The sequence below is a fragment of the Nyctibius grandis genome, chromosome 2 (genome assembly GCF_013368605.1).
Source record: "Nyctibius grandis isolate bNycGra1 chromosome 2, bNycGra1.pri, whole genome shotgun sequence".
NCBI lineage: Eukaryota > Metazoa > Chordata > Aves > Nyctibiiformes > Nyctibiidae > Nyctibius > Nyctibius grandis.
In genome coordinates, this window is record NC_090659.1 from 38,589,965 (window position 1) to 38,615,397 (window position 25,433).

At 42.8% G+C, this 25,433-nt stretch overlaps 1 pseudogene; it reads left to right on the forward strand.

The window, feature by feature from the left end:
- The first annotated feature begins 13,878 nt into the window (after positions 1 to 13,878).
- LOC137660418 (uncharacterized) lies at positions 13,879 to 15,515 on the forward strand (annotated as a pseudogene).
- The last annotated feature ends 9,918 nt before the right edge of the window (positions 15,516 to 25,433 follow it).

Here is a 25,433-nt window from a genome sequence, read left to right on the forward strand (position 1 = left end):
CTTTTCATGAATGGCTCATTACAGAATGGGCTATGCATTTCTATGCAGGGACTGTTGAACAATTTCATACCAATTATTAGGACTGGGAGAATCTCATCAATATAGGTTGACATCTGTGTCTAAAGAAAAATGTTCATTTTATATAGGCAGTGTGTAATAATGAGATAGAGTTCCAAGAATGCTAATATAATACTCTACCTGAACATAAATTGGGATCTGGTATTTATTAGATGATATAAGCTGAAATTGGATTTCAAATGAGAAAAAAAATACGATTCTGCAAAGGAATTCTCTGTATTTGAATGGACAGCTTATTTTTCATACAATATTAGCTCACAAAGGCCAGATTTGTTGCTGTAGGGGAAAAGGCATTGCTGAATCTAATATATAATTTTAACATATATATGTTGAAATGCCTGCAGTAGGTAGTTTTGATGCTCTTGGTATGTTTGGGAAACAAGGTATAGCCTAGAACTACACCAAAATGAAGGTAGTTACATTTCCCTACTGCCAGTAAAAATTAACCACCCAAGAATAATGGAATCAAACATTGCCAACTGCTTAGTGACAGAGAAGGCTTGAAGGGATATGAAATTAATTCCTTTTCTCCATCACCGTACTGTAAATGAAGGAGATGTAATGGAACATGAGTTTAATGTGCCTGAAGCTATTCCCATTACAGTGAGTAGAATACTTTCTGATAACTTCACTGGCATTTTTGTTCAGCCTACACGAATCCTTTGCACTAGCCAGAACAAATGTTTTCTGAAGAATAAATAAAAAAAGTAAAGCCACACAGGCTGATTTCTGAGTGCAATCGTCAGTCCTTTCCAAAGAAAAGAAAAACAAGACCAACTTGAAGAGCGAGATCATTATATTATTTGTGAAAGTTATAAATGTGTAATGTGGTGGCCAGTGAAAATACTGTTCAAAATTTGTGAAAGGTAAAGGCTTATTAGTGAACCTTGAGATACATCATGAATACCAAGGGACGGAGGGACTCTGTAATAACCAAAGTAGTAATTGCTTTTTTACAAAAACAATATATTCTGTAGTCATCTTCTGTTTATTGACTGTGATTTTTCTACGTATATATATTTTGTTATTATTCTGTCATGAGAAAAAATATTCCAAACACTACTCCTAATCTTCTCAGCCATTGTAGCTTTGGCCTGGTGCTAGGGCTGCGTCTTCTTGGAGGAAGCTGGACTGCAGCATGACTGCAGAGCTCTAACTGATCCGAAGCTGATGCCGGTTCAGTCCCTCTGTGCTGCAAGCCATGGAAAGCATCATTCCATGCTTCTGAAATCATCCCTCCAGATCGGCCACTGCAGTGAAGGAAGTGTCCTTGCCCACTCTGTGTCACCTCAGCTTGGCCAGCATCCTCAGAAAGGCTGGACTGTGCCCAGAGGAGCTCCTGGCACACATGGAAGAAGTTGCTGTATGAGTGTGGCAGCTGCCCTTGACTCCTGTGTGGTCCAGGAAACCTGTGAGTCTCTCATGTGGACAGTTCCCGTTGTCCAAGCTAAGGTGCCGTTGTCCATGGGAGACAGCCTAACTTGGTCACCTCTGTGAAGTTAATGGGATGGATTCACCAGCTGATCCCAATATTATATCAATAGCTTTAGATTTTGACTCTTTTTTAAAAATCTGAGGTACTGTAATTGAAGCCTTTTGTTTCTCTCCAACACTTCTTCCAGGAGCACTGGCACTGGTTTAGTATTTCTAGGGATGACTATCAAACACCTCACTAATTAAATGAGAGTTGAGACTGGGGAACGTGCTCTTAGTTACAAGAGGAATAAGTGTGGAGAAACAAGCAAGAAACAAACTTTTCTAAAAGATCCAAGTGAAAAGTTTGATTTAGAGCAGTCCACTTTGAGATGGAGCAAGGTATCCCTTTTGACAGTCTGACTTTGCATCCTGATTTGCAATGCCATACCTCCAAGGTTTGCATGGGACAAGGGAAATGTTTCTAACTCAACTCCTAACCTGAGCTTCTTAAAGTAACTTCTGCCTTCTTTCAGTGTCTGAATGCAGGTAGCATTATGGTTTGCCTTGCCACAAACACCTTGTTACTGTGACACTTTTCTGGCAAGTAGCATTTCCTGGGTACCATCTTTCTGAGCAGCTGTGGCTACGACTCACATAGGACCCTTGAGATCAACGTATTATCATGGAGTATGAACATGTTGAATAGCTTTATAAACAACATTAAATCATTGAGGCTCACTAGTTACTTAGATATTAACAAATATCCATAGTACAGAATTAAAATTTTGGTCTGTGCTAGTATGGACATACATATGAAGCAGGATGGTGCATGCAGTGAGCTACATGTCCCCTTTTCTCACTCCATGCCTTTACCTGGTCCTTCATTAAGGATATTTTGGAGACTCGAGGGGAGATTTTGCAAGGCACGCTGAATGGCAGAATGGGAGGGTGTCTCTCTCACTGTGTTTTTAAAATGCTCTTCAAGCTTCTGTTTTGCACTGGCAGTAGAGGCTGGTGAGAGGTTTTGTTGGAAAATGGAGAAAAAAACCCTGGCTTTTTAACTGAGCAATTGTCTTCTGCTCTATTAGGTGCTGCTCAGATTTGGTTCTCCCAATGCAAAAAACCTCACAAAAAGCAACTGCCCTCCCGAAGTCCCCCCCTTTCCTAACTCCCAAACTCCCACATCTGAGAATAACTACAAATGAAGATGCTTAAAAGAAAAGATTTAACTTGTGACTAAAACAGTGTTGATAACACATCAACATTTTGGCTATTGCTGACCAGTGCTTGTGGAGTGTGAAGGCTTTCTCTCTTTTGCACTCTGTGCCCCCCAACATGTGGGCTGAGGGTGAGCAAGAGGTTTGAGGGGGTCGCAGCCAGGACAGATGACACTAGCTGACCAAAGGGATACCCTGTAGCATATGATGTGCTCAGTAACAAAAGCTGAAGGAGAGGAGGAGGAAGGAGTACACTTGTGGTTATGGTGTTTGTCTTCCCAAGAAACCGTTACGAGTGCTGAGGCCCTGCTTCCCACGGAGTGGCTGAACAACTACCTACTGATGGGAAGTAGAGGATAAAATACATATTTCACTTTGCTTCTGCACAGCCAAAACCAGAAAAGAACCATAGCTTTATGTCAGAATAGGGGAAAAATAATTGTCAAAAAGGTCCTTTATTATTGCTCTCCAATAGTCAAGATAAGGGTTCTCACTTTATCTGCAAGTGTTGATGACAATCCTTATGTCTCAGTCCTTCTGTCTGCAAACCAACAAGGGCAGGAAAATGTCTTTTTTATATGTCTCTAAAACTCAAGACTGGAAAAAAAACATTAAAAGGGGACCTCCCTGCCTATTGAACTGTGTCCACTCCTTGTTGGTAGAATAAAGAAAGAGAGCTGGGAAACCGTATGTCCCTGCTGTTGACTTGCTGTTGCTCATCAGGATGGTGTGAGCATGTGGCAATTCAGTCTTCAGCTGAATCGTTGCTGTACAAGTACTCTGTTATTTGATCTCTGCAGATTAAACGATTTCTCTCAGTGAGAAAATGTATTCAATTTGCTGTTACTTAGGGTAAATCTCAGGCTTTATGGAGCTTGCATGAGAGGCAAAGCGGATAATGAAAGGCAAGTTTGCCGGATAATGAAAGGCGAGTTTGCCAAATAATGAAAATGTCAGCACTGTCTGAAAGTTTAGATGGCATCAGCAGTACATTAATTGACAGCAGTCTATCGAAAGGATGGCAAAGACTTTTATCATGAGCAGCATAAAACAAAGTTAAGTTTGGATGCTCAGCATGGCATTGTCAGACTTCTCAGATCCCCACAGCCCTTCTGACATGTGGCTGCTGGCACCACAGATGACAGAGATGTGCAGAGATGCCCTCGCAGGGCTGAGCTCCTGGTTTGCACAGCTCCCTCACATTCAGCATGCTCCAGGCTTATCGCCTAATCCCCTAGAATTGTAATGATCAGTTAAAAGATCTGACAAACCGGATGAAAGCTGTTCAGATAAGCGCAGTTACTAAATTCCTGGACTCAGAAGTATTTTTTGGAGCGCATTCAGAGACTGCATGAGTACTTAGAGCATTAGTGCAGACAATAGATTTAATGAGTCATCTTTCTGCTGGTTAGTGGAAAATGGAGAGTCTGGACATGTTTGAATTTGTCTTTGGTCAGAAAAAGAAAAGAGGCTATAAATCCAAGCAGTCAGAGGTAGACTGCACAATAGGGGTTGAACAAAGGTACCATATTCCTTTCCTTAGTAAATGGAATTATTGCAATGATTGATCCAGTTTTGCAACTGGCTACTCACAACAGGCATGCAGAATCTGCAGCTTGAGGCTTGCTGGTATTTCAACAACTTCTTAAAACCCCTGGGCTACAACTGGGAGGTCTCTGCCAGTTTAGAAGATGAGGCTGGCTCAGACACCCACAGGTGGCCCATGACTCTCTAAGGAGAGAAATAACTCCTCTTGGACAACCAGCAACACTCCTGGAGCAATTCAGCTACCTGTTGCAGCCCTACCTTAACCCATTTGTACAAACACAAAAAAAAAGAGTTGGGTCGCTAGATGCTGCCTCTCACGCTTGCCACAAAAGTCCCTCAGGGAGGGCCTGGGGCCGCGGGATCCGAGAGACTTGGGTGTTGCTTCTGGCAGGCACAATGACACAGGAGTCACCCTTATCCTCTTGATCAGGGAAAGCCGCAGGAGATGGCTACTGGGAACTGTATTCTCTCACCTGGGCACATCTTGCAGAAAACAGCAGATCTTTACTCTGAGAGAGATGAGGTCTTTTCTTGCTTCTGGTAAGGGTAAGGTTTTCAGCCTTTAACATTGTCTTGCAGTTCATTTCTCTCCATACCACACGGCTGCTGTCCCTTACTAAATTTTTCATATTTCCACCTAAATAAAAGCTATTGCTCCAGAATGTAAGATGTTAAAAGCCATCATTTATGACTTTCTCACTGTTTTGCACATGCTATGATAAGAGGGGAGCTCTCTCCTCTCTGGATGGCAACGTCTGCCAGCGCCGGCTCAGGCCAGAGCACAGGGTAAGGGCTCCCGCCCTGACAGGGCTGCAGGGGCGGCCACCAGCAAACTGACGGTGCCTTGCTTTGGGGAGAAGCCGGGGTTCCCACATTCCCCAGGATTTCAGAGTGATACCAGCACCCTGAAACACAGGCTGCAGGGTTTTGTCCAGTAGAAACTGTGGCCCCACGCAATGGTCTGCCCCACGGTCTTCTGCTTCAAACGGTGATTGCCCATCCTCCCTGTGAGCCGTACCTTGGGAATTGTTGTTAAAGGTGACCTGAACCCTTCATTAATTCACGTTAGAGGAAAATAAAAACCTACAACCTGCTTTAGGTATTAAAACTACTGGTTGAAAGTAATTGAGCATTTAGGGAATTTCTTATTTTCAAGGCAAGCACATTACTGTATCTCTCTTTTGCTTTAATTCTCTACAGAGAATTATTTTTAGACATTTTTGAGTCTCAGAGAAAAGAAGTTTTTTATTATCCCTCTATGCTGTGTAGCTCTCAGAAATACTGTTCACAACCAAACATCAGTTCTTTTAATGGAAAATTTGGATGATTTATTGTCTTTGATATCATATTTATATTATTTCTCCTTGATTTTCCCACATGTCCTGAAGCATAAATTTTAGGTTCTAAAATGTACAATGATCACCACAAATACAGATCTCTTCCCTTTATCTCCCACTTGCCTCACCAGCAATGATGTTTTCTTCCGTGCTTTTTTCAGAAACACGAGCATTTTTCTCAAGCTGTAACTGAAATATTTCTCATCCTGCAAAATCTCTTTTCATATGTGTATCAAACCAATCGTATAGTCAAGTTGTTCTTGTGCCTCAGAGAAAAGAAAGGATGCTCTGATTTTTAGCTTGTTATACTTCTAGTTTTGCAGAACTTGCTGTTTCTTGATTTCTCTAGTGCTGTTTATTCCTGCTTTGTATTCCTTCTTCAGCTTCCTCAGTGTTCCAGGACCAAATGCTATCTCTTTTTTTTCCTTTGTCTTTTGTTCTCAGTCTTTTCTTTCTTTCCCTGTAACTCAAATTTTCTTCCTTATAGTCGTGTTATCAAATGACTAGGCTCCTCTTAACTTTCTCCTCTTACTGTTGTCTACCATTCCATTGACCTTAGTGCTTTCTTTCAGCTTCTCAGCTCTCAAGCATAATTCACTCTTTTGTTGCCATTTCAAAATATACCTTTCTTTTGCCAGGTCCATTTTTTGTGGGCTTTCTTCATCTAGCTATTTTTAGTCTATGATTATCTGAAAGTCCTCCCGGAACAGACGCTTATTCATGCTTTGTCTTTTCCTTCTCTTACAGGTCCAATATGTTACTTTTACCTGTGACCTCCACACATTGACTATTATTATTTTTAACGGAATTGCTGTGTCCGTTTCTACTGTCTATGTAGCTCTTGGATCTGAGGTGCTTCAGGGGTGGTTGCTATGGCTCCAGCTAAACACAATTGCCAAAGTTGTAGTTCAGATAATGGAGAGTAGATACTTTTTGGTCAAAGCACACACATGTAGAAACAACTGTGTAGTGCTCTTGGGGACTGAGATTTTCTTTCCGTTCTCTATTAGTAAATCATCTAACAAAATGAGATCCTGATGCATGGCTGGGTTTTTATGCACTACTACACATGGAAAAAGGGATAATAATCCCAGTTACCTCACTTTGTTACCTAGGTACTACTTCCAAGCCACTTACTGTGTGTTTTCTTTCACACCCCTATACATCTAGTTGGTTACCTATGTCCATATGTTTTAGATAATGCATATGACAAGCCATAAAAGCAACAGCATACAATCCTATCTGCTTTGGTGCAATAAGAGTCTATTGCTGTGATCTGCCAGTTGTAAGTGACCCCAGGTTAAGAGTAAGAGTGTGTAAAAATTAAAATGCTGCTTGTCACTGTCCTAGAAGTGATCTTTTTAACACTTGCCAAGGTAATGATCTCGTAAAAAGAGTGCTTGCTTTGGCAGTGCTGAATTATAACCTCAGGCTCCACATTAAGAGTTGAAGAGAAATGTGGTCTTCAGCAAGGGAATAATTTGTGATACTTAATATATATTATGGTAATTCAAGTTAATTATGTCCATCTGTAATTAAAAAAAAAATGACATTTAGGCTCATGAACAGTGCTAGAATGACATTTCTGGAAAATGAGGCCCATCAGTTACCACCAAACAGAGAGCCAAAGCGGTTGTACGAGCAGCCCTGACACGACACAAACAGTAGGAGCAAGCGGGAGGGAAGCACACAGCAGCCACGCCAGCCACAGCCAGACCAGCTGTGCTATGGTGTCAGCAGCAAGATCAGCACTGACTCTGGGAACAGTACCATCTCCTGCGAGTGCCTCCCTGCGTCCCTGCACCATCCCCACCTGCACTTCCAGGCCCCCCATGCCCTAGGGCCAACCCAGGGTTGAGCTCCAGCCCTCTGGTACAACCTACCAGCCCCATGGCTTGACTGCTTATTGTAACACACACCAAAACATGAGGAAAATGAGAAAAAAAGAAAAACAAAAAATAAATCTCACTGTCAAAAGATTCATGGATTCCAAAAAGAAAAATAAGTTTAAAGGGAAATAGGCAAGCTCGTGGAGAAAAGGGCTATTACATAGAATAATGAGTATATGACATCTAGCTAGAGAAAATGTTGGTTTCTAGAGGCTGGGAGGATCTGTAAGAGCAGAAGACTGTTTTTTGCACTCTATTCTTAAGCATCTTTCTGAAAGAGGCTGCTAGACTAAAAGACTCTTGCTCTGTGTCTGGGTGTGTTTACATTCTTAAGAGCCCTCTCAGAAGTTGCCTGTAGCACTGCAGTGTATTCTAAATCCCAAGTTTATAGCTTCCTTGAGCCACAGACTCAGCAAAGGATGTCTAGGAACGGCCCTGTGATCGATTTGTGAAAACTTCACCCACGCACAGGTTTTTACAGCATTATAAGGTATGCGGGGTGACAGCTCCATGCGGACATCATCTCCTGCCATGGGCAGAACCAAGGGGAGATAATGCAGAGCCTCTTAAGAGACGAGTCCTGAAGATGAGAAAAGCAATGAGCAACCAGGCAGGACAGATTTGGAAACCTCCACAGTGGACATAGCTGACATGAAGAAGTCAGTCATGGCTGACCTCTCCCAGAGGCAAGCTGCTATTTCTGGAGCGGGGCAGCTGCAATTTGGGTCACAGCATGCTGTAGCCATGAGATGAATGGCAATGTCACCCTGTGAGGAGCACAGCTCCACGGACAGGCACAAAGGGCATCCACAAGCCATCAGTGCAGCATACAGCATGGGAAGGAAAGGGCTGTGCAAGTGCAGATGTACATCTTTTTTTCTGTTCAAAGCCTGCCTTCTCCAGACAGCTGCAGCACCATTTCAGAAATGAGCAGATAGGGGATTCCTTCGTCTCGTAAAATACTCTGAACTAAGGAAATTCCTGGGGGTGTAAAAAGAAAAATCTGACAGCTGAGGTCCTCCTGAAATCAGTCCTAAATTCCTTACCCAGTGAAACTGCCTCTTGACGTGACTGAACATGCACACACCCATGATGTGTAGCTCATACAGGGGATGTAATTTGTGGATACCAATTACATCAGACCTATTCATGATGGGCTCAAAGCTGATTATGTTTCACAGCCAAACTACCAGTTGCCTGTTGTGAGGGTGGGATACACTGTGTTCAAAATGGCTAATGGGAGCAGCTTGCTAATTTTCTTATCTGGTGTGTTTTATTACAGAAGAAAGGAAATGTGAACAGAAACACCATCTCCTGAATCATTATGTAAGGTGTAATCAGGAAATACACTCTTAATTAATTCTAATTTAGAGGGAAATCACTTTGATTTTGGAAGAAGGCAGCGTAATAGAATCAGGTAATGATTAGCTCACCTGTCTTACAGTTGTTCAATAATATTCTGTTTTCCTGCTCTATAAACAGCATTTTAATTGCTGCCTAATGAAAGAACTGGAATTTTCCTTACCTCCTGCGACGAGGACGTGTTTTTAGTCCATACATCTCAATTTCCTGTCTCCCTTCCACTGAACATTTTGCTATATTTTGTTTTGAACTGTGCTAGAATGGTCTGGAATATGATAAAAGTGATTAGCAAGGGATATCATTGCATCAGTTGTGACATCACATAGCTTGTACTCATCAGTTACATAGGGCTTAGTTGTGTTATCAGTGCTCAGTCCTGAGTCAGCGGTGGAGAAAATCTTCCCCCAGCTCTAAGAAGTGTTAAGGTTTCATTTGATGAAGTGCCACCAGCACCCTGCCTGCTGTGTTGCCTCTGGATGGGATGCCCTGGTCATTCACATCCCTCTTCCCTGATGAGAGACAGGGCAGATGTGGCTAGGCTTGTTGTGCACAGACTGGTACTGCTCCCCAGGAGTATGTGCCAAAGGGAATGGTGCTGGGAGATGACCCATCTCCCAGCATCTTTTCTGGATCCCAGATTCCCCTTCCTGGGTCTTGCTGTGTGGGGAGAACAGCTCAGACCCATGGCAGTCACTCTTCTCCAGAAGCAAGACTCCAGCTGTCTTTGGCCAGTCTAGAGCCATACTGATGACATGTATCAAAGGGTTTACAGGTCCCATGTGGCCTGGAAATCTGTCCCTCCCTGCAGCCACCGTCAGGTAATATGGAAAACACTCAGACAGGGAGTGGGCACATAGAGTAAGTTTGCAGTCATGCTGCCCAGTAAGCTCCCTCACCCACAGCCTGCTGCTGACTTGTGCTTCTTTGGTCAGAAGGTATGGGTTTATGTTATAAAGCCCTTTCCTTCTTGTCTCATTGTTTTTATATTTTACATACATAATTTTATGCAGCAATGAGCTCAATATTTTAATTATATTGGGTAATTCGGCCTTGTGTTTGTTTCAAATCTGCCTGGTATGTGATATTTGAGGGCTTTCAGTTCTCCAATTATTCCACTACCACCCATTTCTCCCATTCCTATTCTAATTCTCGTCTGCTATATATTTTCCTACCTGAAAGATCTTGATCTCTTTCCTTATGGTCCTGTTCTCTTTCCAGAGCAATGATCATCCTTGCTGCTTCTCTCTGCACCTTTTCTAGTTCTTCAGTGGCCTTTTTGAGAGATTCTGGCCTTCAAGAGCAGTGATAAAGAAGAATATGATGCCACCTATGTGACATGGTGTGGGTCTTCAGAACAGTTACACAGCCACTGACCACAGAAAACTGTTTGGCTATGAAATGCAGCAAAGAGAATAAAGACTTGATGACACCAACTGTAACAACAGTCAGATCTGTCCGTAAAGTTTTGTCGGATGCATTCCCATGTCACTTACTTTCTCTCTCTGTTTGTTTGTGTTTCTTACCTTGTTACTCTTTAAAACTCATACTGTCTCCAGAGCACAGAGGTTATGAAACAATCCCTGAAACAGCGCACTGCATATAGTCTTCAGTGGCAGCCCTGGGATTTACAGCAAAAAAAAACGATCACGATTTGATCCCCTGACTGAATATTAATTCTTTCTTGAGGATAAACAAAACAACAGGATTTGCTACTGAGTTCCTCTCTGAGTGGCCCTGCTGCTGTGGGAGCGGGAAGGCTCCCCCAGGAGGAGAGCCCAGACAACATCGCGCTCAGCAGCCCGGCTGATGCTCTGGTCCTTTCAGTAGCTCCTGAATGTGCCATGAGTGGGACAGAAAGCAACTCCAGTGGGAAAGCAACTCCTGTTCTCATTGCCTCTCACAAGAGCTGCTCTTTTGCCAGGGCTAACCTGACATCCTTTTTCGAAGGCTCATCAGAGAGGTTAGAAGGTGGATAGATGTGGATGGTGGGGATGACTGTATGACGGGACCAGCCTCCAGAGGCATCTGAGCTGTTGTGGAGGATCCGGTCTGTGCTGCAGACCTATGTGCCAGCAGAGCTAAGCAGGGCATGCACCAGAGGTGCCTATGGGCAGGGCAAAGCAGCAGACGGCATCGCCCTGGGCAGAACTTCTTGCTCGGTGTGGTCCCAGTGTGAACAGCTCTGGGGCAGGGCTTGCCAGGTCCCTGCTGCAGGCAGGAGGTGAAGCACAGGCAGAGGGGGTTTCTCTCTGTCCCTCCTAAGATGAGACAGGTTTAGAAGCAGGAAATTATCTCAATACTTTTTTGGGCCATAACTGCAGCTTCATCTACAAGTCTGGGAACTGACTTCCTGAGAAGGCTTTAAATGCCTGAAAAGTCTTAAACGCAGAAGCACTACGGGGCCATCACCGTGTGTTGTCCACAGGAACCTGCTGTCATCATTGGAGATCTGCTCTGCACCCGAGCCCTGCCACTGGAGGTGGTGGGTGCCCGTGTGCAGGGAGGGGTGGACTAAGCAACAGTGGTTTGCAGAATCCTGTCCAATACCTGAATGTTAAATTATACCAGTGCCTCACTGTCATTAACAACTGAATTACCTCTCATTACTGAATTGTACATTCTGTTAATACTACTTGAGACACATGGTCATTGGCAGTTATATTTTATTATTACTGTAAATGACAAAGATATCTATTATCATCCTGTTCATTGTAATGATACTCTCAGCTCAGTGATGGTAATGAAGGAGATTTTAATGATGTCAGGTTTAAAGGCAATAACTGTCTTAAAACTCTGTCCCTGCCCAGTCCTTTCTGTGAGGAGGAAGAAAACAAGAGACAGAGGGTACAGGTGGAGGAAAAATAACAGACACCCAGAAAAGTACTTGACCATGGAGTACCTCTCTCTCCCGTCTGCTCTCCCAGCAGAAACAAAGACAACTTATTTCACTCCAAAAGTGGTGGGTGGAGGGATATGCTATACGCTCAGTGGAGGCAGGAGCCTCCAGTAGACACCTGGCTTCGCTGCTGCTCTGCAAGGCACTGTTTGGGCACTTCTTCCAGCAGGTACAGCCTCACTGCATAGGGCGGGCAAGTTAGAGAAAGGTACTCTGGGATCGTGGATGTGGCAAGGGCTGGCTGGGGGAATAGGGCAGATGAGATGAGTGGAGGGGAGTGATTTGTGAACCAAAAAAAACAACAGAGAGAATCAATAAAAGATGCATCTTTGGCCTATTAATGTATGACCCCTCTCCCTTGCTGGGTCTCTGGCAGCAGATCCGAGAAAAGAGATGTCCGTACTCCTATGAGCTGCATGGCTATCTGTGGATCTGGGATCTCTCCCACATCCTTCCCCCAAGCACCCGGCTGTGCAGGCCCCACCACAATGGTGCACTGGGACTTACTGCTTTATAAAAACGACACAGCCCATCCTAACCTTCTGATGTCCCACTAAACCTGTAGTGCTTCTAATGCATCATCCCACAGAAGCGCTTCAAGGCACTTCTGACATTAAGCTTCTAGCCTTTTTAACTCAAACGTGTGAAATAATCAAGACTTTGGGGAGCCAAATGTAAATTTAACATTTCCAAGGAAGAAGTGACTGCCCAAAAGGTCATTTCTGTGGCAACAGGGCCTTGGAAGGGCTGTAGTTTGATAAAATGTGGGGAAATTTAATTTCACACATCTACTGCTAAATTTCTTACATGTTCACTTTCATCACCTGATTACTTCCATACTTCTGAATGTGTTAGGTTTTGTTTTCTTTAAAGAAAAGCTTCTTGGTATTGTTGTGACCTTTGTGACCTGGAAATACAAACAGCTGATATGGTTCTCCTAACTGAAAGTTGCTCAAAATGCCTCCCCAAGGGTGTCTGCATGCTGCAAGGCTCTTTTTCTACCTGCCCCTGTTGATCCTCCTCCTTGGGTCCATCTTTTTAAACATCTCCTACATTGCTGTTAGCTTTCTGTCCTCTTACTTGACCAGCATATTGAGAAAAAAGTTTGAATATTCAAACTAAACTTTCTGAGAAACAAAAAATGGAAGTGAAAAAATGACCTCATCAAAAGAAAAAAAAGGCTCACACTGAAAAATAAAATTGGTTAATGTGACGGGGGGATGTGAAGACTTCAAGAATGGCTTTTGGAAATTCACATGTACAGGAGCAGCCTGCCGTAGGCTTTAAGGAAAAATACATCAGTGTGATGCATATGAAACAGATCAGACACATGATCCTCTCTTCTGATGCAAGCAAAGACTAACTTATGTTCGGATTTATTTTTTTTGGTGGACTAGTTTTTTTCCTTAGAAAGTGTGAGAGTAAAGTAAGTAGATATAATAATTCGTTCCTACACAATTGATTTAACTAAGTTTGCTTTATTCCGCCATTCTATTGGGATTATATGAGAGGTCTGCCCAGTATTTTACTGTATTGCTCAGTCAAGTGTGTGATTGTCCTGACAAATGAAATGTGGTTGGCATTTATCCTGTACTTTGGCTCTAAAATAATTATTTTGAGGTTTCCCTTCTTTTCATTAGCCCATTTTGTTCCTTCAAATAACCTCATTTTTTCTGAGAAACTAGGACTCTGTTAGGTAATTTTATATCTATTGATGTAAGAAACAAATTTTGAGGAAAAGCAGTGGCAGAGGCAACATGAGGAAGCTCTTTCGGTAGATCTATGAAATGGCCTACCTCCTTTCCTCTGAAGCTGCGTGGTGGTGGCTGGCTCTTACCTGACACATGATCCCAACAGCGTGAGCTGGAAAAGACTATCTTTTTACTTAAATATGTCTCCCAGGTCCACAAAGGCATAGAGTGGACCTGTATGCAGAGTGAAACCCAAACCTTTCCCCACGTTTTCCTTGCACTATTACTTAGGAATGAACATCCATCTACAGTTGAGAGCTTCGTTTGCAGTATTAAATATGGAGCAGAAAAACATCCTTACAGTAACCACAGGGCTGATGGCAGAACATGGACCTGCCCGACAAAAAATGCTGAAAAACCCTTTCCTCTATTTCTATTGAGTGAATGTACAAGCAAAATGAAGTCAACCCTCGGGCAACTGCACGAAGTCCTCGTCCAAAAAGCATGGGGATCACCTTGAAATACTTGAAAAAGTGCTCTGCCGCTGATCTTAGTATGTGGTGGTGATCTTGCAGAAAGCCTGGTGTCATCACATGCTGGCAAGGGAAAATGTTTTTAAAGTGTACATCATCTAGCCATTGAGCAATTTGTGCTTTCCTGCCTAAGTCATCCCTAAATGAATAGATCGAGACAAATTAATTATTCCAAGTATGAAAAATTAGCATTAATCCTGTGTAATTCTAACTCTGGAATGAATCAATAGAAGGAATTAAATTATTATGGCACATAATTTCATGGATTTAATGCAATTACATAGTAAAGTTGACAGTTTTCACTTCATTTATTGTTCTTTAAAATGATTGTGTGTGTTTCTCTAATTCTTTGGAGGGCATGAAAAAGATAAATACTTGGAAATGGAGGCTGCTTGGCAACATGTTTTTAGAAGAGAGTTGCACAAGCTGCTGCAAGTTTAGCAAAGGTATTGTGTACGGGACAGAAAGATCTCTAAGATGCTGGAAGGACAGAATCCTTCATTTCAGTTCTACTGAACTTGGCTTCAAGTTTGAACCCTTTGATCTTATTTACTTTTCTGTTTTCTTCTTTGATCATAAGCCCCAGACAAATGTGCTTGCATTCCTTGCAGAAGCCCAGTGGTTGTCACCCAGATCAGGAGTGAACCCAACTCCAAGTGTTGTTGCAAAGAGTTGAAATAACAGGCACTGCTGGCAAAGCTGCCCGGCCAGCTCGTGTCATGTGGGGCACCCTTTAATCACATCTTGCATGTTAAACTAACTGATTTGTGTTGGCAAATAGAAAAAATTAGTTCTCTGACTGCCAAAAAGTTTGGTGTATTTTTACCAAGTTCCTGCATTGAGCTTCTAGGCAGTGTTTCAGTGGCACGTCCTTTAAATTGGATACCAGCACTTACTGCTGCTGATCAGTTCCTGAAGAAAGGGCAACACTTGGGACTGACTCTTTGGGTGGAAAGAGACCTGGGGGTGCTGATCGACAGCTGGCTAAACATGAGCCAGCAGTGTGCCCAGGTGGCCAAGAAGGCCAATGGCATCCTGGCCTCTATTAGGAATAGTGTAGCCAGCCGGTCTAGGGAAGTGATCGTCCCTCTGTACTCGGCACTGGTGAGGTCGCATCTTGAGTACTGTGTTCAGTTCTGGGCCGCGCACTTCAAGAAAGAAGTTGAGGTGTTGGAGCGAGTCCAGAGGAGGGCGACCAAGCTGGTGAAGGGTCTGGAGGGTCTGACCTACGAGGAACGGCTGAGGGAGCTGGGGTTGTTTAGCCTGGAGAAGAGGAGGCTCCGAGGTGACCTTATTGCCATCTACAACTACCTGAAGGGAGGTTGTAGTGAAGTGGGAGTTGGCCTCTTCTCCCGGGCAACTAGCGATAGGACAAGAGGGCACAGCCTCAAGCTTTGCCAGGGGAGGTTCAGGTTGGACATGAGGAAGAATTTCTTTACAGAAAGGGTTATTAGACATTGGAATGGGCTGCCCAGGGAGGTGGTGGAGTCACCATCTCTGGATGTGTTTAAGAAAAGACTGGACATGGCACTTAGTGCTATGGTCTAGTTGACAGGGTGGTGTAAGGGCAATGGTTGGACTCGATGATCCCTGAGGTCTCTTCCAACCTGGTTGATTCTGTGATTCTGTGTGTGTGATTCTGTGTGACTGGATTCTTCTGCCTGCTGGGGGGCTGGCACCAAAAGAAGCTGATGTCAGCCCCGAAAATAACTTACTTTAATACCCCTCCTGCCCTTCCAAACTGCTTGGCTCTGCTCAAGCTGCAGTTTTGCACTCCATCTTCATTGACAATAAGTTGGTTTGTGAAGCTGTGCTGTAATCCAAATCACTGAAGTGACAGCGAGAATCTGCTGGAGACTTAACCCTGCAAACAGCTGCACAAGAAGAACCTGGAGATTTAGTTTGCAACTGCTGTACAATATGTTTATCAATGTTTTCTAGACATTAAAAAAGCCCCAAACCCTAGAAAAAGTCTTGAAATTTGACACAGCCAAAACCAGTGCAATGACCTCCCAAGATATCTCTTACTTTAAGGATAAAATGTAAATTGAAAAGGAAATATCTAAACCTGGAAACAAATTCTGCATCTTCAAAATTAACAAAATTAAATGTATCATGTCAGGGCCATGCCACAAAAACCTGCAACCATATTTAATGCTGTTTCCTCTTCTGTTCAAATGCCAGTGCAAAACTATCATTGCTCTCACTGACACCAAAGCAAGTAGGTTTAGGTGCCCAGGAAGTAGCTAGGGACAAGCTCACCCTTGAGAAAGAGCCTATAAAGCCAGTGATCTAATTTGGCCATAAGTAGGTGCTCCTCTGTCTTTAATGTAAGGACATACAGAAAAACGTGTGAAGGGTTTATGATTTTAATATCAGGCTCAGTGTTTTAAAGTTCTCAGCCAAATATTCTTGTTCTCTAGCTATTAAAATAATTATTTTAACATTCTCCTTTTATTCTTTCTCTTGCCCTTGGTGTTCCAGTGAGAATGGCTGGGAAGTGGAGGGTGGGGAAAGTGGGCAGGCACAATGCTCTGTGCAATATAGTAGCGTAAGGAAGATAACTCTTGGTTCTGTGTTATCTGTGTGCACAAAGGGTTGAAAAGTCATTGTGTAACAGCTGTTTCAGCATCCTTTAAAATGTAGATGGCATTATTGGGAAGTCTCTCTGTGTAAGAAATTATGGCGTGCCTTGGCACTCTTTGACTGGAAATTAGAGCTAAAAAAGATTTAGTAGATGAACAAGCAGATCAGAAAGATTATTCTTGTTTATCATATTACATAGTTTATAGTACTTAGAGATTTTTTTCATCTTTTAACTTAGTCTAAATTTCTATTAACTTTTCCCATGTATAGTGTTTATTAACCATCTAATTTTAATGCTAGGGGAGATGAGTTTATTGGATGTTTACTCAACTTTACAGAATTAATCAACTCACCTTTTTTTCTACAGTACTTTGGCTTACAATACGCTTAGCCGTTCTTGATTGCCTAAGCAATCTTGACTGATGTTTCTGCCTTATGATAGTGGGGAAATGGCAAGAAATGTTATGCTTCAATAGGAAACATTGTCCTGTAGTCCAAAATTTGAAAGAAATGTTTAAAAAGATATTTTGCAAGTTGTATAATATAAAGACTAACTGTACTTCATTGCTAACTACATGATACATTAAATAGCTAATGCATCTTAGTTGAATAGAGAGACAGGTGTTTTAGATGTGCCTGTTTATCAACAGCATTTGTTTAAAGCCATGTGCATTAGTGCTAATATTTTTTTTCATGTAGTCTATTCAGTTAACTATCACTTCAATATGTACTTCATCCAGGGGGAAAATGCACTCAAAATAATTTGCTAGAGTATGGGATGGCTTGGAATTAATTTGATATAGGGAGCCATTTATTCATTGACTGTACAGAATCAGAATGACTTTTTTTTCTTTTTTTTTAAATATACAGGATTTTACTTTTAACATTAGATAAAGCTTAAGTTATTATTGACAATCATCAGTTACTCAACAGGAAGAGACACAATGGGCTGCATGCTTATGTGAATTCAAAATAGTAGACAGGTGTGAGGATGCCCTTTAGTTTGATTTGGACTGCTACCTGCCCTCTAGAAAAAGCAATCAAAAAAAACCTTTCCAATGTGTAAATAACACGTTTTTAAATCTTTTCCATAAAATGATTGTAGCACATCACATTTGATTGATAGACACAGCTCTAATACGCACTGCCAACACAAAGAGAGTGTCCTGGGTAGATACTTAGTAAATGCCATGTAGTTTTCCTACTGGTTAAAATGGGTAAAAAACCCAAAGCAAAATAGAAATTCCCAACGCCCAAAACATCTTTAGTTAGCATTGAAAGGGAGTTGAGGAGATGGCAGAGGTTTGGCAAGTGTCTGAGGATACAGAACAGTTCTTGATATCCTGGTCTAGATTCAGCAGAGCGCATCCTCTTGTACATTGTATGGCTTAAGAGAGAGGCTGGGGGAAAGGCAGGTGTAAATAGGTCTTCAGATGTCTAAAGACTTGGAATAGACAGCCGATGCCTTAAACTCTATGTATTCCCTGTAAAGATGTAGGCAGGCAGCCAGTGACCTTTTCAGAGGTCCTACCACACCGACTTCCAGTTGGTGTCAATGGATGCTCATTTTCTACACATCTCTGAAATTCATTTGGATGATTCTCAGCCTCTTTAAGCATTAAATTATTAAGAAAATGCATGCCTGAATGCTCAGTTAGAGATGCCTAAAAGTGACCTCTCCAGAAGTCACTGTTTTACCAGCTGTTCCTGTAATATACCAGATCTACTTTGGTGCCAAACTGACTATAGTTTGTGTAATTAGTTTGTGAATGTTCCTTTCTGTATCATTAAACATCCTCTTCAGTCTTCAAACAGAGTACTAAGTGGCAAGTCAAATTCAACTCGTCAGCAAAGAAGCTCAGTTACCATGAGAGTACCTGCTTTCTGCAGATGTTGATTATCTATCTTGGTCCCACAGAGACTAATGACCTTATGGCTTGTTTCTTTTGCTTGCATCTAGCTCTACTCCACTGGGATAACTGCCCCTTTCCTCTCAAACTGTTGAATGGATTAGTATAATCATGTGAAACTTCAGCAATTGCTCCTCATCCAGACTGAGATTTGTTGTATTGCAAAACACAAACAAGATTTCTGGGCACATCAGCTGTTCAGAAGTGCAACAGTTAAGCAATAAAAGGTATTGCAGCTCCTACTACACTTACCTTTCTTTTACCTTTGCACCATTCTGAAAGTAACAAGTGCCAAGTCTTTTATTACATTCTATAGACCTCTTGACCCAAACTCCTTGTTCTGAGCTCAATTCCACTTTGACTTCTGATTTGTTATAACCATTGAAAACTTGTTACTAGCTTTGTTAAGAGTATGCCTTGAGGCTTTATTAAGAATATGTCTTTCTTTTGATCTTGTGCATACTTACTACATTGTAGCACTTTCCAGTTCCTGTGGTAGGTTTTCACCATTCACATCATTATGCTCCTTGAGGAAGGGTATCTCCTCTTCCTTCTTTCTAGTTGTACTATCTTCCACAGACATCTCACCTTGCCATCTTTGCAAAATGGTTTTCCAGGCTCTGGGTTTGTCATATGTACTGTGCACACAGTTGCTGTTTTACCTCTTCTTGTACTATTTAGTCATATTACAATGGGGTTCAGAGCAAAATTTTTGTTCATTGTTTCCTTTCCATTTTCTTGAACTGATGTGAGTTCTGGCATCATCTCAGTGCACCTTCTTGAGCAGAAATTTGAGTTTTGAGTGTCACATACAAATCAAGCAGATGGGTGAGACATTTGTAAACAGCAAATAGAGAAAGAAGGCTTTCATTTAATGCACTGACTTTTCAGAGCACTTCAAATGGCTGTATCTGAACTGTGCTGGTGCTTATAACCATCACCTTCTAAGATCGACGCCTCAGTAAAAAAAAAGGTGAAAATTATATAAAATTTTATCAGCAGACTAATGTAAAAAGTCGCTTTCTCACTTTTGGGGACTTGCGTTCCTAGTAAGGCCCCAAACCAGGACCACTTTCTGCTGGTGCTACAGTGGATATTTTTTTTTATTATTAGATGGCTGATGCAACATATTTTTCTATAGTTTGTTGCGCACTGGCAGGATACATTCTGGCACATTAAGGTCCCTTCCCACCCAAACCATTCTATGATTCTGTGTAAAAAAACCCCAAATACATTCAACACTTCTTTGGCAGAATCTGTTTCATAGAATCATAGAATCATAGAAAGGTTTGGGTTGGAAGGGATGTTAAAGATCATCTAGTTCCAACCCTCCTGCCACAGGCAGGGACACTTTCCACTAGACCAGGTTGCTCAAAGCCTCATTCAACTTGGCCTTAAACACTGCCAGGGAGGGGGCAGCCACTACTTTCCTGGGCAACCTGTTCCAGTGTCTCACCACCCTCACAGTAGAGAATTTCTTCCTAATATCTAATCTAAATCTATCCTCTTGCAGTTTAAAACCATTACCCCTCATCCTATCACTACATGCCCTTGTAAAAAGTCCCTCTCTCGCTTTCCTGTAAGCCCCCTTCAGGTACTAGAAGGCTGCTATAAGGTCTCCCCGGAACCTTCTCTTCTCCAGGCTGAACAGCCCCAACTCTCTCAGCCTGTCTTCATAAGGGAGGTGCTCCAGCTCTCTGATCATCTTCATGGCCCTCCTCTGGACTCGCTCCAACAGCTCCATGTCCTTCTTATGTTGGGGGCCCCAGAGCTGAACGCAGTACTCCCGGTGGGGTCTCACGAGAGTAGCGTAGAGGAGGAGAATCACCTCCCTTGATCTGCTGGTCACGCTTCTTTTGATGCAGCCCAGGATACGGTTGGCTTTCTGGGCTGCAAGCGCACATTGCCGGCTCATGTTGAGCTTCTCGTCAACCATCACCCCCAAGTCCTTCTCCTCAAGGCTGCTCTCAATCCATTTTCTGCCCAGCCTGTATTTGTGCTGGGGATTGCTCCAACCCACATGCAGGGCCTTGCACTTGGCCTTGTTGAACTTCACGCGGTTTGCACAGGCCCAGCTCTCAAGCCTGTCAAGGTCCCTCTGGATGGCATCCCTTCCTTCCAGCGTGTCGACCGCACCACACAGCTTGGAGTCATCAGCAAACTTGCTGAGGGTGCACTCAATCCCACTGTCCATGTCACTGACAAAGATGTTAAACAGGACCGGTCCCAATACCGATCCCTGAGGAACGCCAGTCGTCACTGGTGTCCACTTGGACATTGAGCTGTTGACCGTAACTCTTTGAGTGTGACCATCCAGCCAATTCTTTATCCACCGAGTGGTCCATCCATCGAGTCCATATCTCTCCAATTTAGAGACCAGGATGTCGTGTGGGACAGTGTCAAATGCTTTGCACAAGTCCATGTAGATGACAACAGTTGCTCTTCCCCTATCCACCAGTACAGTAACCCCATTGTAGAAGGCCCCCAAATTTGTCAGGCATGATTTGCCCTTAGTGAAGCCATGCTGGCTGTCACCAATCACCTCCTTGATTTCCATGTGCCTCATTATAGTTTCCAGGAGGATCTGCTCCATGATCTTGCCAGGCACACAGGTGAGACTGACTGGCCTGTAGTTCCCTGGGTCTTCCTTTTTTCCCTTCTTGAAGATGGGGGTTATGTTTCCCCTTTACCAGTCAGTGGGAACTTCACCAGACTACCACGCCTTCTCAAAAATGATGGATAGCAGCTTAGCAACTTCATCTGGCAGTTCCCTCAGGACCCGTGGATGTACCTCATCAGGTCCCATGGACTTATACACCTTCAGGTTCCTTAGATGGTCTCGAACCTGATCTTCTCCTACAGTTTCCTCAAATTGCCTTGATACATGATTACAAACTATAGAGCTGTATTTCATACTCCACTCATCCACATCTTACCCATGAGTGAGTGGTACCCATTGCTCTCTTTCGCCCCAAAGGGACAGACAGCTTCCAGGTACCTCAGTGCCTTCACCGCAGCCCCTGCGAGGACTCAGCCAGGTGGCAGACCCTTGAGCTTCAGCCCAGGTGATCGCTGTGCTCCAGGTTTACATGAGTATGATGAGACCATCCTGCAGGTGTTTGCACCCTGAGCCTGTGCCTGAGCTCCTGCGACAGCCAGGGATATCTAGTCCCTGGAGCCTGAAGAGAGACCGAAACAGCCAACTGGTGCATGTGGGGGTTTGTTTACTCACACCAATCTGAACCTGCTTGTCAGGGGAACTGCAGAAACCCACAGCAGAATCTGCAACGGCCCCTGAACCCATCTTGTACCCATCTCGTGGGACGTGCAGCCCCCGCGGGAGTGAGCGGGGGAAAGGATGCTCTCAGGAGTGGGGTGGTTAAGGGTGAGATCAAGGAAGAGCCACCCATGCTTTTATTCTCTGCTGTATAGAAAAGGAAAATAGCAGCCTAGATGATCATGGTCCACAACTCTCTTGTGTTGCTTGTGACTCAGCTGCAGCCAGGGAAAAAACTGCAATTTTTCTTTCAGATATGGGTTATTCTTCTTTTTGTCAGTGGCAGCTTACCAAAATAAAAGGAACTTTTGGGCAATCAATATTTTCATGGGTGTTTGAAATACAGGAACATAATTACGATGAGATAACAACGACTGCTGGTGACATTATGGTGGAGGGGTGGTTTCTGCTTCTGCCTCAGACCCTAAAAACAACAGACGAAGAAAAAAATGGGAACGTATGTTCTTGTTAGAAATTCGATTTTACTGCAAGCTGGTGATGATGATACCCATTCTTTATAGAAAAGAGTGAGAAGAAATTTGATCTGCTGGCCACTGAAGTCAGCAAAAATTTATTTAGTAATTCCAGCACAGTTGGCATCAGGACCTCTGTATGCATCCTCACCATGCAGTGTGAGCTGGGCTATAGTCAGTACTCCTCCTCCTAAAACATACGATATCGTGGCTGATTTGGCTAAAGGAGTATTAAAGGAATTGTAGACATTACTTCCTAGGGCTTCAGTCCCATTTATCCCTAACATTCTGTGATTCTGTGTGATTCTGTGTGATTCTGTGATTCTTCAAACACATGGCCTCCTTGCCTGCCCACAGGTGCTTCCACGTTGGAGTTCATCTCTACAACAATCCCTAATGCTCTCAACAGTCCCATCTTTCTAAAATGAAAATGTTCGTAATTCAGCTGAATTATGAAGTCTCCAGCAACAGTCTCTGCTTGCCTAATCTTCAGCCTTTCACATTTACATAGTGGGGACAAATGCTTACTAAGGAAAATTAGCAATGCTTTAATTCATTGACAGCAACAGAGAGAGGCCGTAAAGTGCCTGAAAGATCTTTAAAGCACCAGAAAGAAAATCTTTGTGCAATAATCTTTAAGCTGTGTTTCTGAAGACATGCAGAGAAGGTGTGTAAACGCTCTAGCTATTTCAGCAGTTAGGAATACAGCACCTTAACAATATTAAAAAGTCATTTTAATACTAATCTCCTTGTTAAAAGGCACAGGTGTTTAAAGAGTGAATGCTGTATGCTCTGGTAGGAATAAACCCAGGTCTCACTGTGCTCCTTGCCAATTGCATAAATTATGTAACAGCAATTATGTCAAAGGTTTGAGGCACGTCAGCATTAATGAATGCATGGTGGAGTTTTACATTAATTAATTTGTCTTGTCAGATTATGACAAAGTACTTTCCAACGAAAGTTGCCAATTCACAACCCCTGATAGGCAACCAGACAGCAATTACCAAGACACTTCAATGATTTTACTGTAATTCCTCATCTGCAAATTCAGCATAAAAGCCTGGAGTATCAGAATACACTAGCCAAGGTAGAAGAAAAATGGACTTTGAAACCAGTTAGGTATATCTTTTAATTTTAAATAAAAAAGGGTAAGTAAATTTTGTAAAATATCTTACTATTCAAACAGTGACTACCCTGGTGCAAGGAAGAAATAAAGCAATAGATCTGGCAAATGAATTTGGAACTACAGTTGTTGAGGACAGAAAAAAGAAATGTATCTTTGTTTACTGTGTACTTCATCACTTGTTTCTTTTACTTGGTGACACTAAGAAATCACAAGCGTTATTTGCTGGAGCTCTTTCATAGAAGTGTCAAATATTTTCTGTCTCATTATTTTCTTTCCAGAATTTCTGGTCTCGAAAGTCAATGATGGCATTCAACTCATGCTTTTATATGGAAGGATATTCTTGGAGAATGAAATGTGATTATTCTGAAGTTCAGATTCAGAACCATGCAGCTCTGCTTTCATTTTCATTTCCTTATCCCATTCTCCTCTATTCACACTGTTTTCCTACAGACAGCTTTTCCTCATTTGTGTATGATGATTTTTTTTTAAACAAAATTTGCAGCTTATTTTCAAAAGGAGCACAGATTTGCCTCCTATCAGTTTCTAGCACAGACCACAAAGAATTGCTCTGCAGAAGCTGCTGTTGACCTTGTATATCCAAACAACACACAGTTCAGCACGCATAGGGAGCTCTTCATAATGCTAGCACATAAATCAGTATGTTGCAATTAAAGATTGACCAGATGTCAAAACATATATTAAGATATCATAGAATCATAGAATCACAGAATGTTAGGGGTTGGAAGGGACCTCTGGAGATCATTGAGTCCAACCCCCCTGCCAGAGCAGGACCAATCTAGGGCAGGTTACACAGGAATGCATCCAGACGGGTCGTGAAAGTCTCCAGAGAAGGAGACTCCACAACCGTTCTGGGGAGCTTGTTCCAGTACTCTGTAACCCTTATGGTAAAGAAGTTCTTCCTCATGTTGAGGTTGAACTTCCTGTGCTCTAGCTTGCATCCATTGCCCCTTGTCCTATCACAGGGCACAAGTGAAAAGAGGTTGTCCCTTTCCTCTTGACACCCAGCCCTCATATATTTATACACATTAATCAGATCCCCTCTCAGTCTTGTCTTCTACAGACTAAAAAGCCCCAGGTCTCTCAACCTTTCCTCATAAGGCAGGTGTTCCAGTCCCTTAATCATCCTCGTAGCCCTCCGTTGGACTCTCTCCAGTAGATCTCTGTCCTTCTTGAACTGAGGAACCCAGAACTGAACTCAATACTCCAAGTGAGGTCTCACCAGGGTAGAGTACAGGGGGAGGAGGACCTCCCTCAATCACTGACTAGTGGAGAGTCTTCCCTCCTCCAGGCTTCCTCTCCTACGTCCAGGGTCTGAAGATCACAAGGGCTGGTCTTAGGATTAAAGACCAAAGCAAAGAAGGTATTCAGCAGCTCTACCTTCTCTGCATCCTCAGTTATCAGGGCTGCCGCCTCATTCAGCAGAGGGTCCACACTTTCCCTGTTCTTCCTTTTGCTACTGATATGTTCGAAGAAGCCCTTTTTGTTCTCTTTTACTTCCTTTGCCAGTTTTAGTCCTAAGAGGGCTTTGGCCTTTCTTGTTGCCTTCCTACATGTCCTGACAACTTCCCCATAGTTCTCCCAAGTGACACGACCCTTCTTCCACTAACTGTAAATTTCTTTCTTCCACAAGATTTCCTTCAGAAGCTCCTTGCTCATCCGTGCAGGTCTCTTAGCACGTCTACCCGATTTTTTACTGAAGAGAACGCACCAGTCTTGGACTTGGAGGAAGTGGTATTTAAAAATTGACCAATTTTCTAGGAGTCCTTTGCCCTCCAGAGTCTTAGCCCATGGGATTCCTGCAAGTAGATCTTTGAAGAGTACAAAGTTGGCCCTGCGTAAGTCCAGGATTGTAATCCTACTTATTGACCTACTTCTACCTTGTAAAATACTAAACTCCACCATGTCATGATCACTGTCACCAAGGCTGTTCCCAACCTTAATGAGCCCCCAATGCAGTTCAGCATTGGCCTGGTATTCCACAGTATCCTATGGGTAATAAAGAGACAGAGTAAAGCAGGATATTATCACAAATATTTGGAGCACAAACCACTGAGGCCAATGAGACTAATTATC